Source organism: Cucurbita maxima, unplaced genomic scaffold (genome assembly GCF_002738345.1).
Source record: "Cucurbita maxima cultivar Rimu unplaced genomic scaffold, Cmax_1.0 Cma_Scf00075, whole genome shotgun sequence".
Taxonomy (NCBI): Eukaryota; Viridiplantae; Streptophyta; class Magnoliopsida; order Cucurbitales; family Cucurbitaceae; genus Cucurbita; species Cucurbita maxima.
In genome coordinates this window covers 117043-139504 of record NW_019272091.1, presented here as the reverse complement: position 1 = coordinate 139504, position 22462 = coordinate 117043, and the positions used below count along the sequence as shown (strand labels likewise).

The following is a 22462-nucleotide window of genomic DNA, read 5'->3' as shown; positions in this document are numbered from 1 at the left end:
ACTTGCATTGTCACAGACTACTCACGACACAAAAGAAACTCACTGACTACTAATCTCTAGAAATCGTTTCTGATGTGGAAGATCAAACCGAACTACAACCATAGAGCATACTTCGAATTCCAAGAGATCAGATAACCTACACTAACCTCGCTCTGATACCATTTGTAACGACCCAGATTCACCGCTAGCAGATATTGTCTTCTTTGGGCTTCCCCTTTCGGGCTTCCCCTCAAGACTTTTTTCTTTCTCAATCAAACCCAGAGAACCTTCACATTTGGGGACAAATCATTCTCACACTTTTTCCTTTCTCAATCAAAACAGTTTCACCCAATAAGATCAAATTCTAAAAACCTTTTTATGTTTTTGAATGATTTTTTTTGTATTTGTGGTTAATAAAATAGTTGTTGAATTTAAAGGAACATGGAAACCAAAAGGATTTAAGTCAATTGGGAAACATTATTACTCAATGTGGCAAACTCTGTTTGAAATCGATACTAATTATGTACCAATTAAGCCCATTGGACAAGGATCTTACGGTGTGGTCTGTTCTTCTACCAACCAACAGACCAACGAGAAAGTGGCTATCAAGAAGATTAAAAATGTGTTTGAGAATCGCTCAGGGAGATGAAGCTTTTGAGGCACATAAGACATGAGAACGTGATTGCTCTGAAGGATGTGATGATGCCCGCGTATAGAAATAGTTTTAAGGATGTGTATTTGGTTTACGAGCTCATGAACACTGATCTTGATCAGATTATCAAATCGTCTCAACCCCTTTCAAATAATCATTGCAAGTGTTTGATGGATCAGGTATGAATTCTGTATTCTATCTCTCTGTTTTGTTTGAAAATGTTTTAGTTTTTCATTATAACGTGAGCTTGTAAGGAAAAGAGAGGACGCGTGAGAAATGGTGTAAGGATTTGATGTCATGAAATTTTGTACATGAATTTGATGTATTACATCTCTAAGTTCTGATTCTAATGTTATTCTGTATTACAGTTGCTTTCCAGCTTGCAGTATCTTCATTCAACCAACATTTTTCACCGGGACTTGAAGCCTGGGAACCTCCTCGTCAATGCTAATTGTGATCTGAAGATTTGTGATTTCGGGTTAGCATGAACGAGCAAAGGCAAGGACCAAGTCATGACTGAGTACGTTGTTACTCGCTGGTATCGTGCACCAGAGCTTCTCCTATCTTGTGGCAACTATGGGACTTCCATTGATGTGTGGTCTGTGGGATGCATCTTTGCTGAGATTTTGGGTCGGACACCTATCTTCCCTAGGACGGATTGCCTCAACCAACTAGAGTTAATCGTCGAAGTTCTAGGCAGTCCAAAGGAAGCAGATATCGAGTTTATTGATAACAGTTCATAAAATTTATCAAAGTTATGCCTTTCTCAAAAGGGTACAATTTTCAGATCAATATTCACAAGCTAAACCTTTACCTTTGGACTTGCTACAAAAGATGCTTGTGTTTGACCCAAGGAAGAGAATTACCATTAATGAAGCACTTCAACATCCATACATGTCTGAGCTATACGACACGGAATTCAATTCTACTGATAAGGTTCCCCTTAGTCTCGACATCGACGAATCACTTTATGAACATGAGATTAGAGAAATGATATTGACTGAGATGCTCTATTACCTGAAGTTGCTCCAATGTAGACAATATAATTATGTTGGAAGAAACACTATCTAAATATAATTCGATTGATTTCCATACATTTTAATATTTCAAAAACATGTCTAAATTTTGAACACCAAAATTTATTCTTTTCTTTTATAATTGGAGTGACTATATATTATACATTTTTATGGGATAGAATTAGTTTGCATTTGCATGAATGAAGCTAATTATGCTACAAAGTGAAGTAACTATAAAACATTAATTTGAGTAAATCTTATGAAAACTCATACAATTTTCTCTTACACGATTCCATGAATGTATCCATCATAAAAATTCATAATTTAATATCTAAATTTTTTAAGTTATAATGTTTATGTGAAGAAATTTATTAATTTTTTTTAAATAAATAAATAAATATGAACTTCTTATAACATTATTAATAATAAATTTAGAAGTAAAATTGGTAAATTATATTTTGTATAAGCAAATTGAAGGATCTTGACCAAAACCAAGCCACTTATTTTAGTTTTTTTTTTTTTTTTTTTTTTTTTTTTTTTTTTTTTTTTTTTTTTTTAATAGAAACTTAGCATTTTNATTGGATCAGTGGAGAGTTGATGAGAATATTATAAATAATAAGTCTACAATCTTTTAATAATATTATACACCCTTCATATTATTCACGACACAATTTCCCTCCACATTCAACTTTCTCATAATTTTTAATTATTTTATTTTTTTATTAACAAATCAAATTTGGTCATGAAAAAATGTCTAATGCATGGATATTGTTAAGGTGGGAGATGATAGATATGTAACCTATAAATATAAATGAGATATATGAATGAATTGGTATTATATCTAAATGAGATTTGATAGTTATTATTTATATCAAACGAGGTGTACATCCATTGAGAATCTTCAAATTAAGTATGTTTCTCGAAACAATATTGTATTAAACTATATATTAAAAAAAAATTCTAAAAAATCTTTAATGCGAGTAAGTAGCAAATTCAAAGTTTAAACTTATAATGTTATAACTTATTGATGGAAACAAAAATACTTCTTTTTTTTTATTTACTCTCTGATAATCTTTGCATTTATTTATTTATTTATTTTTAATATAGTAGATATATCCTTTTCCTCCGACAAAATGAGTGGATATACTTTTACGTTTTCAAACATTTTATATTTCTTTTCATATATCATACTTATATGAAGTAATTATTTCAAAAATTAAAACATTTATTTAGAAACTCTTCTTAACAACGTTGTATGTAGTAACAACGTTATTGTTAAACGAAGGGTCACCTAGGTATGCACAAGTGAGGTCGCATGCGCAAATGCGATGCGAATATCAATTTCGGTCAAACACATAGGGTGCGGATCACGATATGAGGCGGACACAGGATGTCGAGTTTGATCTTCTTAACTTGTGTTTCTCCTAGATGTCTGACGCTCTACCCTTCTCTTTTTGCGATCATCACCCTACAGCCTAACGCAGGCTTGTCATCTATGCCTTTGAATATTTTTTTTTTATAACCTTTTCTATCAAATTTTATTCAACTCAGTTGAACCAGGTAGTGTTTTGAAAACAAAAAAAAAACATATGTTTACTGTAATTAGGAATCTAACTTATATGAATATATTAAAATCACATAACTAATTACCAACAAAAACATATATCTAAAGAAAAATAATTGAAACTAAATACATTACCTTCTAATTTTAGTTCGACAAAATCTCTAACAAGTTTTTGGGAAGGAACTTAGCCAATTTCCAACTCTAAGCCTCTAAGCCACTTGTTGGAGTGGATATATATATATATATATATATATATATATATATATATATATATNCTAAAGAAAAATAATTGAAACTAAATACATTACCTTCTAATTTTAGTTCGACAAAATCTCTAACGAATTCTTGGGAAGGAACATAGCCAATTTCCAACTCTAAGCCTCTAAGCCACTTGTTGGAGTATATATATATATATATATATATATATATATATATATATATTTTTTTTTTCTTTCTTCTGTCTTCCTCTCTCTCAAAGCCTTAACTATTTCATTTTTCATTTTTACTTTTTTTTAGTTATATAACCCTTATTTAACAAACTTTTCCTAGTTTTTTTTTCATTCACANGGAGATTTTCTATGAACTTTTTCTTTTCTATCACAATCTCAAATTTAGATTTTAAGTTATTAAATAACATCCAACAAATTACGGATTAAAGGAAAAAGACAGAAAATTTATGTAGGAATCCAGACGCTCCTGTGTTACACATAATTTTAGGGATGCCATAATTTCAAAAAATTCATCCAAAGACCATACTTAAAAAAAAAAAACAAAAAAACAAAAGAATCGGTATAAAAAAACAGTCGAATAGATGTGGATCAAGATAAAATGGCAACTTATGCACTCTCACATTCCTCAACACATGGGCTGAGTACAGAAGCTCCTACCTTGAACTGTGACACGCATTAATTNAACAGAAATCGAATTTTCTTTTTCTAGTCTTAATTATTCTTAATTTTTTGCCAAATACTTAAAATATTTCAAGTCAGGAAGTTAGAATTGTTCAAATAAGATGATCCACTGAAACTATTAATGAACACACCTATTTATTTTAAGTCAAATTTTTTGACAATATAGAAACTGCAAATTTTCTTTATTATTATTATTTAGTATGCATTACAAAAATTTCCCGCTATAGAGCAAGAAGGAATAATTAGACGAAAAACACTATTTAATTTTGGTATCAATCATAAAAGCCAGTCTACAAGTGGATCCAGTAAAATAAGACTTCTTTGTATTAAATTCGTTTATTACGAATCATTAAACAATTCATTTTTTTTTTTACAAAATAACATTTTATATATTTTTTTTGTTTCTAATCGAATAATTTTTCATTTTGATAGCTATATTAGGAGTATACTATAATTTATAGAAAAAATAGATAATAAATAGTAAAGAACAATTCCTTTTGAACACTAGATGTCTTTCACATCCAATTATAGTAATGAATAATCAATTCTAATTTTTTAATGGCAGTTCCAAAAAAGCGCACTTCTATATCAAAAAAACGGATTCGGAAAAATATTTGGAAAAGCAAAGGGCGTCGGGCAGCGTTGAAAGCTTTTTCGCTATCACAATCTATTTCAACGAGGAAGTCACAAAGTTTTGTTTTTGAGAAAAATCAACTAAATAATGAAAGATTGGAAGAATCAGAATCGGTTTGACTCAAAAAAAAGTCTAGTAGAAGTTCGTTTATAATTTTGATACGCATTAATTCGTCAATAGGACTTTGAGGATATCCACCATGCTTATATAATACCAATTTTTAGAAGAGAATTTTGTTAAGCTCATTCTTGTATTACAAAGGCGTTGAAAGGGTTGTGATGCCTTTCCGTTATGGTGATAGGAACATTAGTTTTGGGCTATATTAGATAAGGTATACCAAGAGAAAAGCCTATTTGACAATGTTTCCGATGCAAGTTACCAAATTCTCAAACTCTAGCTTGACCACAAATCAAATACAGTAAGTTGTTCGTAGATCCTTTGTGATTTACTAGTGCATTCAATTTGCATTGGGTTAGGGTGGAGTTTTTAACCAGTTTCATGTCATGATTTTGACTCACAAAATTTACTAGAATTGGGGTAGGTAGTTGAAAGAGAAGAAGTATTACAAATTTATTGATTTTGTATGGGAAAATAGGCCAATTTATATATGGAATTCATCTACAAAGATAGACATTAATGATGAACCAAATTAAGTAGACACTTACCCACGATACAATTACAAACAATAATGAGGAAAGGAAAACAATTCTTTCTTTCTTTTTAATTATTAAAAAGATAGAGAACGAACAATTTTAATTGGAAATATTCCTCTAATGAATTCTCTCGGAACTTCTATAGTAAATGGACTATACAAAATTGTGATCAGTCAAATATTGCAAAGCCCAAGTATCTATTACCAGTCAGAATTGGACTATAACAAAATTTCGGTCTATACTAGCACCAATCTTATTGGGGAGGAAGATTAAAATTAGAGATTGATCGAGAAGCAAAGATATGAGCGCGTGTGAGTAGGAAAGAGAAAATATCAATTCTAGTTCTATCATCGGCTCTGAGTTGGAATCTTAAGATAAATTCTGGGAATGTTTTTACAGTGGAATTTTTCTTTGCTCTCTTTAATGATAAGGAGAGAGAAAAAACAAATTTGGATTAAAAAAAATGTCATTTTGGATATTTTAAAATGAGATTTTGATAATGTATAATTAGTGAACCTTTAGCTAAGTGGAGAGAATTTGATTTGGAGAACCATGTAAAGCAGAAATTAGTAAAACTATTGTTCAGTGGATTCAAAAAAAAAAAAAAAAAAGTTAGAAACTATTCAGATTGAGTAAGTTTGCCAACATTACTGTACCCATGAACATTTATTTCAATGAAGCACTTGAGTTAGATGAATTATGTTGCCCATGAAAAGGCTTAATATGACATGATAATGTTATGTACGAAATTTGGTGACCATTAGGTTATGATAACGGGCTAAACCAAGTATAGGTGTAAAATGATTAAAATGCACCTATAATTAATTATGTACCACTAGTTTATGACCAAAGTGACCTCAAAATGACATCAAATTTGATGAGTAGCCTTGTGTCATGGTGTAAACGAATTACACAAAGTTACAAGACCATTGGAATATGTTGAAGAATTAAACCAAGATTTAGGGTAGTAAATGACCAAGACCCTTATGAAAATTCTATGACGTTTTTAAGATCCTAAAAGGCTAAATATGAAAGATTTTAAGAAATTATAAAAATTTTGGAGTATGAATTAAGATTTAAAATACATAACTATATGTCAAGACGCGTTATAAGAAATCAAAGATTTTATGAATACCATGTGATAGGCTTACGAAAGTTTTATGCATGCAAATAAATGTTTACTCATATGGACGAGAGTATACTTGTTAAGAATTTTTTCTTTAGTTGTACTTTAAGACTTAATAAAGAACCTTTAGAATAAAGACTCAATGTACTAACCCAAAAAAAAAATAATAATAAATAAAATCACAAGTAATGAAATAAATAAATAAATATAAATAATTATAAATAATAGCTAAATAATAATAATAATAATAAATAAATAAACAAAAGAAAAAAACAACCTTTCCCAACTTCTCTCCATGGTAACCTCCCATCCCTTCCCACAATTATTTCTCCTCAACAATTGCCATTACTTGAGAAAACAGAAAAACAACAATTGCCATTACTTGAGAAAAAAAAGAGAGAATGACCTTTAAGCAGGTGAGATTTAGGAAGATTTACGTCAAGATAGATCTGATTAAATCTTCATTTCTTTTTTAGAAATCACAGGTAGATCTTCATCAAATTATTAAAATGGTTTAGCTTTGAGTTAAAAACTAAATTACAATAATTTATACTAATGCTAGTAAATCAAGTCACATTAGTAATATTAGGTTAAATTTATATGAGTAGCAAAATGAATAAATTTAAAATATATTGGCCAAGAAGATTTGTGAACTGAAAAATACTGAGATAAGGAAAGATTTGGAAACATGGATCCACTAGAAATTTAGAATACACGAGAATAAAATTAGAAGGCAACAAAATAAATACCGATAAAAAAAAAAAAAGAAGATTTAGGAATTAAAAACTGGAATTTGGAATCTACTTTTTTTTATACACTTTTTTTATACCATAGTAACCATGGAAAATAAGATTTTTAATAAAAATATAATTATAGTTGAAATGTAACCCCGTTAGGATTATGTATGATACGTAGACTAAAAAATGAGAAATGACATGTTGAGCATGAAAGATGATAGCGGGGTTATATTCATTAATTATAAAAGTAGAAATATTTGGGACCTCATGCATTATGTGTGCTCATGCATTTGGGGATACCCCTATTCCATCAGAGGGTACGGACACGGACACGTACATCCAATGGCAGGACAACGATCGTTATGTTTTGCATAACGCTGCCATGATGGTTACTAGTTCTAACGGGTATCCGGCCTAAGGAACTCCTAGAGTATGCTCGCCCGACAAGGAAAGTTGCCCAGCAGTGTGCGAACTGACTAGTCAGCGTACGGGCTGTGTGTAGAGTATATGGTACACGTCCAAATTACCCGTTAGGACAGTATTGTAGGTAAATAGATCAAAAGAATAGGTCCCGTCATTGCATTCGCATGTTCTTGCATTTAACCCCAATAGTGGGGTCACTTACTAAGTATTTTTTTAAATACTCAAGTCATGTGCTACTACATTTTCGAGGTTAAGGCAAGGTATTCCTGTATAGCTGACGACGGCATCGCAACTCGAGACCATAACACATGCATAGGATAGTGGTATTTATTTTTTTTAGACTTAGGCTAGAATAGGATGTTTTTAACTTAAACGTTTATTTATTTTATTTAGTCTTTTCTTATGTCGTTTTAAATCTTGTGTCGTTTTAAAGATGTTTTCGAAACAAGTAAGTCCTATTAGGATCGATACCAGTTGTTAGCTCTGATACCAATTGTTAGGATCGCTCACACACACTCATCAAGATGAACACAAAGAACAGGAGATAGAAGATACAAAGAGGAATATTGGCTAAAGTTTTATTATTTAGGACTTGTACAACAATAGAGAGTACATAGAACAGAGTTAGTGAGTGGTTTCAATTTACTAAATATAGCTTACAAAGATTTAACACAAAATATAATCTAACAAATATATCTCTATCCAATCTTTACCAATTATCTCCCATATATATCTCTATCCTATCCTTATGAAATATCTCCCAAATATATCTCTCAGATCTCTCCCTCTCCCAACAACTTTAGTAAATATCTTCCAAATATATCTGTACCAGATCTCTCCATATCCGATCAAGTCCACCTTCTACATATTCAATGTTTATGGTTTGTATACATCAGCAAAATTAAATAGAAAATTTCGAGTCGGAAAACTTCCTATATTTGATTTGTGGTCAAGCTAGAGTATGAGAATTTGGGAACTTTTCTCTTGCAACACAAACCTAAAGTAGTCCTCTTCTCTTTCCTTATTCAATCACTAAAAGTTCCTAAATTGAACTTCCTACTTTATATATAAATTATATATCCTATCCAAACTAATTAGTTTGAAGATATAATATAAGTTTTAAAATTTTGAAAATCAAATTTCATTGGAATGGAACTTTTTAACCTCAAAAAAGACATCTACCATTTTTATTCATAAAATTATTTATTGAAATTGAATGAATGTTAAAGTGCATCATTTCCAATGATACATTAACTTGAATATATTGAGAGATCCAAAATATAAGTAAATACCTTCCTCTCGACCGGCCCAAATGCAATTATTATCATCACATTGATCATTAAACTAATACCCTTTTACTGGCCAAAAAACATCTCCATTAACTTGTCCATATTTGTTACTAAAATGGCACGAAAACAACGTAGAAGTCCAAAAATTTTCTTTAAAACTCCAGTCGTAATTATCTCTAGTGCGGAGTACGTGCTCGCCCAGATCGTCATTTGCTGACTTGCAATGAACAATTAAAGTTGAAGCAGTCATCCCATTTAAAATAGTCACTTTCCATCGAGAAAACGGTAATTGTAACTTAGATTCTGCAAAACAAAACTTCATTATATTGTTCGATGCCAAGGTAACCAACACAATTAAACAGAATATGCTTAGAGACTTCATTTTCTTCTCCAAAAGATTGTTCACCCTTTTTTACTTAATTGGATTCTATCTCTTATATATACATAAATATAGCCAAAATGAGTGGTAAGTGGTTATATTTAAACACAATTAGTTAAAAGTGTTGTGTAAATTTTTGTTATTACAACATATATTCCATAAAAGGGTGGGATGGTCACCTAAACTTTCTTAATTTTCTTAATTGATTTTTTATTTTATTAATTCCTTTTAAGTAAAGTTTAAAGCTTGACCATTCATTATTTAGAATCAGGTTCACTTTTTAAATGAAAAATAAATTAAGAAAATAATGATAAAAGATAGTTAAGTATTTTAAAATAAAGTTTATGGCATCTAATATTATGTCACTACTAAAATTATATTTTATTTAAATACATTATAACCAAAATATTATCTCAAAATATTATTATAGTCATTATATAGATTTATTGGTAAAAATTTTAAAAATATGTTGATGTACTTTAAACTAGAAATTTTAAAAATTACCTAAAGAAAAGTTTTGTTTTAGATATTTTTAAAACTCGCGAGATTAATGCTAAAATTACTTACGGCTTCTAAATCTTGTACAACATTCCAGTTCTCCTTGGTGCATGGGTTGATAGAATTGAAATCTCATGAGTCGAGTCGTCTGAGCTTGGATTTGGGCGGTTTGAGCTTGGATTTAGGCGAATCAGTATGTGTAAGTTCACTCCAATTGGATTCATCTTTTATTACATTACTAATTTTAGTTTCTTTTATATATATATTATATATATTTTAAATTTCTCATACCTCAATATCTTATACTATTTTTAAACTATTCATTCACTCTATACTATTTTTAAATACATATATTATAACATGAATGAGTTTCTTTTTAAATTTTAATAATATAGTTTTATTGAATATGATTTATACATGCATTTAGGATATTTTAAAACAAAAGTATATAATGTTCGATATACATAGAATATACATATATTTGAAAGTATATAATGCTCCGTGTTCATCTTCCCTCTCTTCAAAAGAATTCGTCCTCGAATCACGAAAATTATCACCTACATCAAAGGGAGTCAAGTCATTAACATTGTAAATAGAACATACTGAAATTTCTACGAGAAGATCAATTTTATAGGCATTGTTATTAATTCTTTTAAGAACAAAAACTTGACAAGGGTCATCCCCTTTGATGTAACTTGGTCTTTCTTTGAGATGTGAATCGCTCTGTGTGAAAATGTATCTAAAGCCAGTCATCGTTGAAAAATAATTTTCATTCATTCTTTCTTAATTCCTGAAGCAACCCTTCACCTCTTTGTGCAATACTTTGATCAAATTTGTCTTACTTTACTGCTTCACTCACAAAAAAAAAAATATTCGAAAGAATAGGAAACAAATCAAGAAGCGTAAGTAGAATAAATTCATAAACAACTTCAAAAGGAGAACAATGAGTGGTACTATGAATTGCTCTCTCTACAAATGCAAACTTTCGTCTCAAAACTTAATATTCTTAGAAATAATAACTATCCTATCTGTCTGAGGATGACATGTAGTTTAAAACAACAACTTGGTACCCAACTTACCCTACAATACATTCCAAAAGTGACTTAAAAGTTTAACATCGGTATCTCTAACTATTCTTGGGTTTCCATGTAATCTTACTACTTCCCTAAAGAATAAGCCAGCAACATGCTTTGCATAATCCCTAAACATTATCTTGACTACAAAACTTGTGAACATCGTGCTTCATCTTCGATCAAAAAAAGTGTTCATGCAACATATTATAAGTTTTATTAATCCCAAAATGTCTCATTAAGCCACCACCAAATTAGACTAGCTCCAAAGATAAACTAACAACCATTGCTAAACCTATCAAGTAAGTGACTCTATTATTTGCTTGGTTGGATGAATTGTATTGCGTATTATAACGCATATGTGTTTCCCTTGAGCATGTCATAATTATGATTGTTATGCTATCCAATGTCGGTTATGTCATGTTTATAAGCTAGACTATAGTGTGACTATACTATGTATAATAATATGTTATTATGATGATAATCTATGATGTGTTAGGACATGTATATGAAAGATTTGATAAGAATTATGTCTGCATATTTACGTTATAAATGGAATTGGAGGTTTGACTTGCATTATAAATTTATGTCGTTATTTTAAGGCATGGGGACCTCATGAATTTTTGTGTGTCATATGCATCGTGATACTTTTCTATTATGATTAATACAAATGTGTACTTTACGACTTACGACAATTATGTTCGTCCCAATGTTACGCAGGCCCTTTCCCTTCATGGTGTCTGAAAGCACATTAGCGAGTGCTAGTCCATTGAGACAGGCCTAGGAAATACATGAGCCCTCAGGTGGGTCCTCGTGCTCGTGGTTCGGTCGTGAGTAGAAAAGTACTATACATCCAACCTTGCCGGAACTGGAAAGCTACCTAAGGCAATGTCATTAGAACCTATCATGTCACATGTGTTTGTATTTCTAGACACCAAATGTACAGTTACTTACTACGTATTTCTTAAACTACTTAAACCATGTAATACTCTTATTTTTCAGGTAAAGGTTAGGCACAAAGGTACGGATGGCGACGCCGTGACGAAAGCCATGGAACTAGAGGTAGGGTAGACACAATTTATGTCTATTTAGTAGTCCTTAGGTTAGTTTAAGTCAATGTTTTTATTTTTCAATATTTTATCTAAACTTCACATGATTTATTTTTCGCATTATTGTTTTAAAGATTTTATTAGGAACGGGGGAGCCCATGACACCTTTTATGAAATATTTTATATGAATATTTTGTGTACACATTAATCATGTCATCTATGTAGTAACAACTTTATGTGAGTGATCATGTCTAGGTCGATTTTCCATAGAATAGGTGCTAAAAATTTCTAAAATTCTTCTGGTTGGACATAATTTCCTATTAAAATTAGGTTAATATCGAAATCGAGAAAAATACAGACAAATAAAGGTCAAACAAATGGAAAAAGAAGTATCACTCGTTGGTTATGGACCAACATATGCACAAAGGGGTCGCATGCACAAATATCATGTATGACTACATACGCGCAGAGGCGGTCGCATGCGTAAAGGTGGTATGAATCTCAAATTGGGTCAGGCACATAGGGTACGGGTCACGATTTGAGTCGGACACAGACAATCGAGTCTGAAATTTGTAACTTGTGTATCGTCAATTCCTTCAAATCATTTTTTTAAGATTACAATTAGTTTTTTTATTTTTTCTATTTCTTTGAAGTCTCATCTTCTTTCCTACAAAATTTTAAGAAACTAAAATGGTAAAGTTTTAAGCCTACTTTGAGACAAAAAAAAAAAAAAAAACATAATCCATTAAAGAAAGAAAGACAGTGGGACTCGGACCCACAAGTCAAACACCTTATCCATTAGGCCACGGGCGCTTTTCATTATATGAGCAATCGTATGCAAATTGAATTTTCAAGAGTTTATTATAAGATTTGTCCCAAACGTGGAGCTCATTGATTAGAGGATACCCACCTGATATGTAAATCAAATAGGCCAAAGAATGATTAACTGTCAAAATCATGGTAAATTAAAATTCCATCAATTTTGTTACAAATGTCTTTAATTGGGTTAGAAAAAATAAATACCAAAGTGAATTGCATGTTCTAAGAAATTAGATAATGAATCTTTCATAAAAAGAAGTTGAAAATGGATCCAAAGTGGTTGTTCTAAGAAATTAGATAATGAATCTTTCATAAAAAGAAGTTGAAAATGGATCCTAAGTGGTCATATTTTGCTTAAAAAGACTAAAAACAAAAAAGAAAAGAAAGGAGAAATTAAGAAAAAAGTTAGAAAGTATTTCTCTACACCGAAACTAAAAATAAATATCAACCTCTCATGTTTTATGAAAAATTAAAGAAAAATAGAATTTGATCCTAATTTTTAATTCTTACCTCCAAGGCTTCAAGTGTTTCAAGAGACACAGTCTAAACATGTATCAAGGGCTTAATGAATTCTTTGCGACACAATCTGAAACCTACACCAAATGATTATTATGTTCCGTGTGGTGTAATCTGAAACCTACGTCTAAGGCTTCATATGTTTCAAGTGACGCTGTCTAGAAACCTATGCTCAAGCCTTCTACATTCCAAACGACATAGTTTGAATGCTTATACTCAAGGCTTCATATATTCCAAGTGGCGTACTTTGAAACTTGCATTGAAGACTTCTTACACTCCAAGCAATGTAATTTGAATCATGGTTTACCATGAGAAAAATAGGGGTTTCTTTTGTTTCGGAGTCTTAGAACCTTGGTTCTTTGTTCTTAGCATTCTTTGTGCCTTGGAATTTTTTTGGTGTGTGATAAGCTTACTTAATACATGTTTTTAAGGTGGTCTCCTAATTACTTAAAAGTCAAGGTCTCAAGAGGAGCTCATTCTAATTTAGGGAAGCATCCAAATTACTTATTAATCATAAGAGAGTAACCACTTTGCTTAAAGGCTCCTTCTAAAGTTTATCCATATATAGTAACCTAATTGCTTAATAAAATGCTATTTTTGAGCTCTTCTTAGGTTAGGGTAGTCACCAAGTTGCTTAAACTCCAAGGACTATCCTAATGGTCTACATGAGATAGTATCCTCTTTGCTTAACAAAAAATCAAGTGGCATTTCCATAACACCCATATGTTTCAAAAATATATTTTTTAATTAAAAAAATTGTTATCAAACATGGTTATATTTTTATTATAAACAATAAGAAGAACTTGTTACCAAACATGTCGATAATTGCTCTCATTTACAACAATAATATAAAATGTTGAAACGTCCTTGTTCATCAACTTCAAATTTAATGGACTATTGCATTACACTTTAGAACACGTGTTACTGCCAATGACAAATGGTTAACAATAGCTCTCATTGGTGGTTTTTTGAAAATAACTAAAATACTACTAATAATAAATAAAAACATTTGTTAATATGCTGGTTACCTATCTCAATACAACTATAACATGTTTCTTTCATTTCCATGGAGTAATTGAGATTAAAACTAATTTTACTGGTATAAAAGGGGAACAAACTAAACTCAAATATTCAAATATTTACAAAATTAATTCTTTTTCAACCCTCCTAATAAACTCAGTTTAGTTTGACCATAAATTCTCCTACTAAATAAACAATTTCTCCTATTATGTTATGGGTCAAAATATTGTTTAGATACATTTTGACCATTTGTAGATAAGGTATGAACTACCCTAAGCATAATTTAGTAGATAGGGTATGAATTAAGATCACAAAGTTTGATGGTTCAATTTCTTACTTGTAAAATGTTGAACTTAAAAAAAATGAAAATTTAGAGACCTATTTGACATTAACTTAGGTTTACGGACCAAATAGATATAAAGTTGAAAGTTTGTTGGGGACTAAACCATAATTTAGATAAATTTAAATGTCAAATAAGCTTTTAATCTTACATGATCTTATATGCTATTTATATGGTATGTTCTTATTACATCTAATAAAAAATATTATTAAATTTATTATGATTTTATATTTTTTAATAGAAATTATATTAGGAAAGGTAAATAGAGGGGTTATTTTAGTGTTACTTAAACCTCGAGCAATTTGGTCGGTTAAGGGCCTTAACTCACGGTTCTTTGTGTTTTCCTTTCATATACCCTTAATTCATACTTGGTATAAGATTTATACAAAAATCCAAGTTATTGCTACAAGTATTTCTTAAGAAAAGTCCAAGATGGCTACTTACCTTATCTTGATGTTCGGGACCTCTGTTTTCGAGCTTTCGAATTCGAATTACCTCAAATTTTCTTCCACATTTTCCTTATTGTGTGCAATTTCTGGAACCATAAATTTTTTCATAAGAATCGGTCTCTAGAATGAAGAGCTAAGGATTGATTTAAAATGTTTCTTCCCTGCATTTCTTCATGAAAATAAAGTTGGTGTTACAAGGAAGAGCTAGGGATTGATTTCATACCTTCTCGTGGATCGTAGTCTAAGATGGATGCCTCCAAAGTTCGTCTCAAATCTATTTTCTTGTGATTCATTATTGGGTAGCCGATTCTAGGAGTTTTCAAGGCCCGACTGTCTCATAGAACCTCTTCTTTATCGTTTCCTCAAGCTAAAAGAATTTGTTTGGAGAAACGTCTTTTTGCATGATACTTTAATTTTGAAAAATAGTCCTATGTCTACAACTCGTCTAAAAACGTGAATTTTCCTTTTCTTAGGTAGCTCATTCTACAACGTTTTAACTTTGGATTCCTACATCAAAGTTACTCAACTTGATCCTCTTAATCTAAAGAAATTTTGGATCGTAGATAGGAATTCAACACTTACCCCCAAATTCTACAAGAAACGGATTTTCTTCCACTGTGCACATTCCTGAGGTTATTTTTCTTCACGATCTTCTATGAAAATACTTCTTGGAGGTGCAAAAACTTATTAGAATTTGTCTTGGTCGACGAACTTGTGTGTACGCCTAGATTTAATTTTCAAGCTTACTTTGAAGTTATTCAATGGCAGATCGGATTGGGAGAATGGTTTTTAGGCATTTTCAATGCTCGATTCCTTCATAAATATTGTTTGCAACCTTGTTTAGAAGCGATAGGAATAAGTTTAAAGGGGAATAAGGGAGAATTGCTCTCCAATTTGGAAGAAATCTTAGAGTAGGAGACCCAAAATCTAAACCCTCATTTATTGCTTGTGATTGAGAGATCGATTCAACTTGATTCTTGTTCCATACTATTTCCTCAACTTCAGACTTTATAGGAAAAACGTACACGAATGTTAAACTTCCATCATTGTCCCGATTTAGAGATTAATTTTCTAGATATTCCATCAGACATCCTCTTCGATCAGCGAGCTATTGACTTCCAATTTTAATACTGAATCATTGATGTGGTGATCTGTGAACATTCTAGACTTTGTCCAATTTTGGAGGGATACAAGGCTGGTTTTTGAGACTCAATAGATTGTGTGTATAAGGTGATAGTGGAAGTTGTGATTGTGGAAAGAAGGGCATTTTCATAATTATCCATATTTTAAGGGTTACTTTGGTAATGTGTCATTTTCTTAATATTTTTTTATTATTTTTTCTCTAAAATATATAAATTTTTTCTAAATAATTTTAGGCATGACAATTAGGCATCCCTTTTTGTTAGCCAGTGACATTCTGGCTTCGCTACTTGTCTTTCTCTTTTCTTTCACCTGATTTCACTCCCTCCTCTGAACCTATCCAACTATATTGAATTTATAACGGAACCCCCTTAATCCATTAACAAAAAAGAAAAAGATAAGGCCATTCCATTTCGACAAAAGACCCAACACCCAAGTTCCATAGCTTTGGGTCCGCTATCCCGATCATGATTTTCTACCCCCAGAGGGAAAAGTCCTTCCCATTTTGGCCGGTTGTGGGCGAGGAGGGATTCGAACCCCTGACATCCTGGTTGTGCTCTAATCCTCTAAGCTACAGGCCCCACCCTGTCTCCACTGGATCTGTTCCTGGGGGTACCCTAAAAAAAGTAACCTTTCCTCTCCCCAACCATTTTCCATTTCGGGTAAAGAAGATAGATGTGAAAGCGCCTCTATAAGAATGGTGCGTTCCAAGGGGTGAAGTGGGAGAGAAGGGGTTTTGAATAAGACGACCTTTGTTGTTTTTCGACAATCGACAAGGATAATCGGCAACTGAAATTCTTTTCGGTGAGAGGAAATCGTTTGACGGGAAGTTGTTGGAAGAAAATAAAGATGCAAAAAATAACAGAGAGATAATTGCTAAAGACTTTTTCTTAAAATGAGGTTCTTGTATCTTCTGAACAGATTTACCTATTTAAATATCTAACTTATCCTAAAAATGTCGGAGAGTGGCCAACTAAATCTGTGCCACTTCCTACAAAATTGCCATCTAAAACTTTGGTAATTCATTCGACGTGTTTGTCAAATGGTCAAACGAATGTATTCAATCAACTAATGAAAACGTGTAAATCTAAATAAGGAAAATCTCATGTTTTATCTAACAATCTCCTCCTAAAACCTGTGGTATATCTACCTTATTTTGTTTGAACTCCGATTTGAACCCTATGGCTCGGTGTCCCTGGCGGCATGTCTTCCAGACTCCATGTCTTGTTCGGCCACCTCTTCTTCGAGCTGGCGCACCGCCAGTCCAGGTGGTTCACCTCTTTCTAATAGGTCTTCCATCCTCCGGTACCTGGCCGAGAGGTTGGCTGGTTGCTCTATCTCCAACTCTAGGATGTAAAGGTGGTTTTTCGTGCACGGAACTTGCGTGAGCAACCGTCGTCGATCATCGCGGATCCTAAATAGCCCGCGCTTGATGGAAATGTGGCAGCCGACCTTATCAAGTTGACTCAGACTCATAATATTAGCCTTGAGCCTCGGGATAAAGTAGACGCCGGTCAGCTTGTGGTGCTTGCCTCGCTTGCCGATGAACAGGATGGTGTCGTGCCCTTCGATCTCAACGACGGAGTCGTCACCAATTTCACCGACTCGCGAATCTCCGAGTCAAGCTTAGAGAACGTAGACTTGGCCCCGGTCATATGGTTTGTTGTCCCGTGTCGAGGACGCATTGCCAGTGCTCTTGCTGCTCGCCTCTTTCACCGATTTGAGCGAACACTCGCTCCTCCTTCAGTTGACTTGGCTCCTTAGTCGGTGTCTTTGTTATGCATAGTTGGAGCTCTTCTTCGGGTTCGACGCTCACCGGAGCAATTATGTCGTCATCGATTACCTCCGTGGATTTGGGGAGCTCTTTCTCGAGATTAGGGACGTTAGGTTGGATTGATGTAGTCACCATGAAAAGAACCGGCTCGTCCTCCTCGGATTGAGCCACATGGGCCTTCTCGGCCGTCTCCTTGTTCCAGCAATTCTTGCTCAGGTGACCTCTTCCCATAGTACGAGCACTGGATTGGCCCGTCATCAGTCGAATTCTTTTGATCCGCCTCTTTCCCGCGAGATTTCCATGGCTTCTTACTGCCTCTACGACTGGAGGGCCCGTTGCTCTCACCGGTGTTGTCGCGGAGCTTTAGGCGTGCAAGTCATTCCTCCTCAGTGAGGAGTAGACGACCCTTCATTGTCGATAGTTGTAGCGGTATTTTTCTTCCGCTGCTCGACGTTATGCAGTCTTCCGGTCACCTCTTCCACTGTTAAGTCGTTCACGTCGAGCAATGTCTCAATTGAAATCGCAACTTGCTCGAGGTGATCGGGGACAACCTGTGCAACCAAGAGTGGTGATGTTGTTGGGGAGCCCCGTGATCCGCATTGAAAAATTATCGATGGATTCGCCGTCCTTAAAGTGGATCTAATGGGATTTAATTTCCACCCAAGCCAATTGCGCGGAGCCTTTGGTGGAGAGAAGACGCCAGCATCTCTAGGGGCATAGACCATAAATATGGTGGCGAACGCCAGCCAATTCTTCTGGTACTCGATCGTTTCTCCTTCCTCTGGCTTGACAGCATGCCATAACCCTTGTGCCTATAGGTTGACGCGCATCAACAAGACCCACTCGTTGTAGTTTTACCTTGTCAACATCGGGTCAATTACCTCCGTGGATTTGGGGAGCTCTTCCTCGAGATTAGGGACGTCAGGTAGTATGATGCAATCACCATGAAAAGAATCGTGATAAGATAAGGAACCACTACAAGGGGAGTAAGATTCGGATTACCTTGTTGATCGAATATCTCAAGGCAAGAACATTGTTTGAGATTCGAATCACTCCACAAGCAAGATCGATCATGTCTAGCTTGAATGATTCTTGTTGATCAAATATCTCAAACACTTGTTTGAGATTTGAATCACTCCACAAGCAAGATTGATCATGTCGAGCTTGAATGATTCTATATGCAACCTAAACTGCATAGAATTGCAAAGAAACTTAGCCATTGGCTAAAGAAGAGCACCAATACTTCTTTTACTACATTTTTCAAGTCTCTTACGAATACAACATACATGGCTTTATATAGCCTCCAAATGAGACTACTAGGCATTCCAAGAATTGTAACATTCATACTTAATGGTCATAATTAACCATTATGTAATTGTAACCTAAAGTAAATAAAAAGTCCTATGAACTCTAAATTGTAACCCACCCAAAATTTATAACAATCAAACTTCACTCTTCTTCAATGTGGCATGCATTGAAACATCTTTTGATAATTTTGACAACTTTTTCTTCACATCGTCGTTGAAGTATATTGTATGATTGATGTTTTTTGGTTCATATCAGATCGACTCGTTCTCATCGAATTGAGCCACATGGGCCGACTTCTCGGTCGTCGCCTTGTTCCAGCAATTCTTGCTCAGGTGACCTCTTCCCACAGTACGAGCACTGGATTGGCCCGTCATCAGTCGACTCCTTTTGATCTGCCTCTTTCCCACGAGATTTTCATGGCTTCTTACCACCTCTACGGCTGGAGGGCCCGTTACTCTTGCCGGTGTTGTCTCGGAGCTTTAGGTGTGCAAGTCATTCCTCCTCAGTGAGGAGTAGATGACCCTTCATTGTCGCAACTGAAGCGGCATTTTTCTGCCGCTGCTCGACGTTACGCAGTCTTCCGGTCACCTCTTCCATCGTTAAGTCCTTCACGTCGAGCAATGTCTCAATTGAAATTGCGACTTGCTCGAGGTGATCAGAGACAACCTGTGCCACCGAGAGTGGTGATACTGTTGGCGAGCCCCGTGATCCACATTGAAAAATTATCGACGGATTCGCCGTCCTTAAAGCGGATCTAATGGGATTTAATTCCCACCCAAGCCAATTGCGTGGTGCTTTTGGTGGAGAGAGACGCTAGCATCTCTCGGGGTACAAACCGTAAATATGGTGTTTTTCGACAATTGACAAGGATAATCGGCAACAAAAATTCTTTTCGGTGAGAGGAAATCTTTGACAGGAAGTTGTTGGAAGAAAATAAACATGCGAAAAATAACAGAGAGAGATAATTGCTGAAGACTTTTGCTTAAAATGAGGTGCTTGTATCTTTTGAACAGATTTACCTATTTAAATCTCTAACTTATCCTAAAAATGGTTGGAGAGTGGTCAACTAAATCTGTGCCACTTCCTACAAAATTGCCTTCTAAAACTTTGGTAATCCATTCGACGTGTTTGTCAAATGGTCAAACGAATGTATTCAATCAACTAATGAAACGTGTAAATCTAAATAAGAAAAATCTCAGGTTTTATCTAACAACTTTTTCATTGTTAGTGTTTTTCCATATTGTTCAATATTGAAAAGTAATAAGAATTAGAGGGGTTAAGCTTTTTATCATCCTGGCGTCGAGCTCTTTGCAGGACCTCCCCTACAGTATCGTCACTGCAGTAGAGTTTAACCACCAAGTTTGAGATGGATTGGTATGGTTCCTCTACGCCTAGGACACCAGAATATCGAACTAGAAGAAAGGCATGAGAGAAAAGCACATTGGCTAATGATTGTGAGGCCCCAATTCTTGACTGGAGGGGACACCAAAGGCCTCTGCCCTTCCATCCCTTGGATAGATAGAGATGGAGAGCTTTTTTGGTTTCATCATTGTCAAAGAGTTGAACAATGAAAATAGATGGCGAGTGCCTAATCGTATTGATCGGGTCATGTAGGAACAAGGTTCAAGTCTACTGGTCTGTTAGGATGCCTCAGCTGCATACATTACTGCACTTTCACATCCTTTACAGTCGTAAATGAATGAAAGAAGAAACCTAAACCGAGAGCTATTGAACCTAAACCTGAAAATGAAAGGAAAGCCGAAACTCCTTATTAATGAGACTTTATAGTGAAAGAAGAAATGAATGGAGAAGAAAATGAAACAAGAATTCTCTTGTAAACACTCTCGATGAATGAGACAGAACAGGAAGGAAAGAAAGAGAGATAAGCTTCTTCCCCCGTATATGCTATTTATTCCCTGACCTGTAAGACTCAACTAAAGATGAATGAGACTTTACAGTCGATGAGAGTCAAATGAGATTAAGCGAAGCGACTGATTGAACCTTTGATTTCACCTATTGATTCTCAAATGAAACATGAATTCGACTGTAAGGACCCTTTCTTCTTATTTAATTGATGTCTCTCCCTATGATTAGATCCATTTATGAGGTAATTCATTGGAAGAAAAGAGACTGAACTCAATCACTACTTCACCTCTCCAACTGGGGTTTCACTATCTATGTCTTCTCTCCTTTTCCTATTTCTTTTTTCACTCGGTCAAGCATATTCAATTCTTCTTTCACCTATTTCTTCTTTCTCCTATCTTCACATTTTTCTTCTTTCACTATTCTTTAACTGTAAACACTCCTTATTCATTCTTTCTCTTATCTTTCATTCTCAAAACTTCTGTCGCTCCATCCCCGCAGAGAACCCATCGCTGTCTCGGTTGTGCTACTAGAGACTCTAGGGAAGTCGGAATAGGAGAGCACTCATGTTCGGGGGAACTCAATCTAATCACATTTTGGTTGACTTCTTGGAATCTAAATGAGCCACTAACTCCAAAAAAAATGACTTTAGATGTAGGTGTGGATCTTTAGACGGTAGTCCATTAAATTTTTCAATGTTTTGCAATATTTGAAACATCATGAAATTTAGCTCAAAAGTGGTTGCTTGCATTTCGGGTCTAATAATACATGGATCTCTTCCAAAACTAGGTTTGTGTATGCTTGGATCACTCTTTCTCTGTCATCTCTTAAGTATAGCATCACTAGCAATTCTCTTTTGATTAGCCATCACTAATGGATTTTCAAACTCCCAATTAGTTGAGCTCCAAGTTCTATATGCTATATGTTCTGTTCTACCATTTTCATTTGCTCCCTCAACCTTCGCCTTAAGATTCTCTCTGTTTCGGGATACAAAATAAATTTCAAATCCGTTGGTGGATTCATACACAAAATTCTTCAGCAGTAAATTAAATTCTGTAGTAGTAGAAAATTAAGCTTAATACGGTTCTTTTTTACTTCAACTCACGAAAATCTAAAACTAATAAAATAAAAAAATTAAGTTTTCCAGTAACGACGTCAAAAACTTGATCGCTTATGGATGTTTATAATAAGATGATGTAAAATTCACAAGAATAAGTACAAGTATACACTATAACAAGTAGCAAGTAATAAGT

General features: G+C 33.8%; 1 long non-coding RNA gene and 1 pseudogene across 1 annotated transcript; both read left to right on the top strand.

Moving 5' to 3' along the window:
• Nucleotides 1-367: 367 nt before the first annotated feature.
• Nucleotides 368-1702, top strand: LOC111472492 (annotated as a pseudogene).
• Nucleotides 1703-11441: 9739 nt separating this feature from the next.
• On the top strand, nucleotides 11442-12401 carry LOC111472493. The gene is made up of 4 exons (XR_002715425.1): nucleotides 11442-11495; nucleotides 11652-11734; nucleotides 11934-11993; nucleotides 12311-12401. It is a non-coding gene; the product is annotated as an uncharacterized LOC111472493 (long non-coding RNA).
• The last annotated feature ends 10061 nt before the right edge of the window (nucleotides 12402-22462 follow it).